General features: G+C 32.2%; 1 protein-coding gene across 1 annotated transcript in view; it reads right to left on the bottom strand.

Annotated features, from left to right (window-relative positions):
* FBXL13 (F-box and leucine-rich repeat protein 13) overlaps positions 1-2,387 on the bottom strand; it is a 198,399-nt gene that overhangs the window by 195,802 nt on the left and 210 nt on the right. The gene's annotated exons all lie outside the window — the stretch shown is intronic.

A 2,387-nucleotide genomic window follows, 5' to 3' on the forward strand; every position in this document is an offset into this window, starting at 1 on the left:
AAACTTAAAGAGACGCAAATTTATCACTTACAACTATTCACAATAACATGCGGGAACAGCTAACTGGGGATTGCTGAAATCATCTATACCTTTTGTACATTCTTTAATAAATAAAGATATTATCATATTAACATATTTATTATATGCACATGGCTACTGTTAAGTGCTAATGGTATTAGTTTTTCTCTTATTTTATTGCCACCCTGCTTACAATATAGATATACAAATATATGGTCCCATCTATTTGGTATAGAGATAAGTTTGTTTCAAATCTATACCAACTGCCAGGAATTCTGAATTCTACTTTTCTAAAGCAAGTGTTTTCTCCTTTGCACATTGCTGTAAATGCTCTGTTAAATGAATAGATACAATACACATATGTTAATCATGGATTTATTTTAGGCATACAAGAAAGGCCCATAGGGCCCCTGATATTCTACTTCACATTCAATGACATTTGAAAATCCTCACTTTTGATGGGGATTAAATGCAAATTATGCTTACGGTGAGGGAAAACATAAGTGATTGAAATCATTCTTCACTAAATTCAGCTTTTTGGAGGGGAAAGGAATCTAGATGAGTAAAGAAGAAGGAATATTGAGGCTATCACAGCAGGAAAGGGGATGGGGTGGCAGAGGTAAAGACAAATTTCATCTACATTATAGCTTTTCAGCTCTACTGGAGGTCCGTAACTTCCTAATCCTGATTCTCTTCAGAAGATATTACCTGGAAAGTGCTATAAAAATATCTACAATAAATGGTAGAAGTCCCATTAGTTTTTAACTTTGTAAGACATTGTCCATATATTATACATGAAAAATAGATGCATTTAAACAGTTACAGAAAGAAAGTTTTAGTTCTATAATATTTAAAGTACCTAGTATAGTATTAGGAATCTGGTAAGAACCAAATTAAAATGGATGTAAATCACTAACTTCATATATTAATAATTTTTAGCTTTCAGTGTATTACTATATAAGGGAATTCCCTTTTTTGCTCAATCTTTGAATCAAGAGATTATATATGAAATTATCTTAACATATTAATATTTCACCATATTTTAAAGTATCATCCCTTTATTTCATTAACTTCACTAATATCACAAATAGTATCATTCTAGAATAATATATGCTTTTTTTATGCTCAATATGTGTTGAATGGGTATGTCTAATTTAAATCCTTCCCAATTCTGATTTTTTATTTTTCATAGTCTCTCAAAGTTAATAACAACAATAGTAAAAAGGAGCCATGTCTTTTTTTATTTTTTTAATTATTTTGGGTACATACAATAGTTGTACATATAATATTTATGGGATACATGTGATGTTTGGATACCAGCATACAATGTGTAATGATCAAATCAAGGTAACTGGTGTACTATCATCTCAAGCATTTATCATTTCTTTGGTTTATAACATTCTAATTCCACTCTGTTATTTTGAAATATACAATAACTTATTGTTAACTATAGTCATCCTATTGTGCTACTGAATACTAGATCTTATTCATTCTATCTAGCTGTATTTTTGTACAAATTAACAATCCCCACTTTATCCCTGCCTCCCCAACTACCGTTTCCAGCCTCTGGTAACCATAATTCTATTCTCTATCTCTCTGAGTTCAATTTGTTTAATTTTTTTGCTCACACATATGAGTGAGACCATGTGAAATTTGTCTTTCTGTGCCTGGTATATTTTACTTAACATCACGTTCTCCAGTTCCATCCATGTTGTTGCAAACGACAGGATTTCATTCTTTTTTATGCTCAACATCACTAATCATCAGAGAAATGCAAATCAAAACTATAATGAGATATCATCTCACCCCAGTTAAAATGGCTTTTATCCAAAAAACAGGCAATAACGAAAGCTGGTGAGGATGCGGAGATATGAGGTACCCTCCTACATTGTTTGTGGGAATGTAAATTAGTGCCACCATTACAGAGAACAGAAGGAAGTTCCTCAAGAAACTAAAAATAGAACCCAGCAATCCCACTGCTGGGTATGTATCCAAAAGCAATTCCACTGCTGGGTATGCATCCAAAAGAAAGGAAATCAGTATATCATGATATCTGCACTCCCATGTTAATTGCAACACTAGTCACAATAACCAAGATATGGAATCAACCTATCTATGTCAATCAACGGATGAAGCGATGAAGAAAATATAGTATTATGTACACAATGGAATATTAAGAAGCTATGTCTTTAATACACAGTGAGCAGTGTCTGTATATACAGAACTATGGTGTGGTTTGAGGTGTTGAATTTTTCACAGTGAGTCATTTTTCTTATTTCTTGATCTTTTGCAAATTACTAAAAGTCTTTAATACCAAAAGGGCTTTTGTGCATGGAGATAAACACTCACTGCTCTTTGTACTTTAATTC

The sequence above is a fragment of the Propithecus coquereli genome, unplaced genomic scaffold (genome assembly GCF_000956105.1).
Source record: "Propithecus coquereli isolate 6110/MARCELLA unplaced genomic scaffold, Pcoq_1.0 Scaffold32, whole genome shotgun sequence".
In the NCBI taxonomy this organism is placed as follows: Eukaryota; Metazoa; Chordata; class Mammalia; order Primates; family Indriidae; genus Propithecus; species Propithecus coquereli.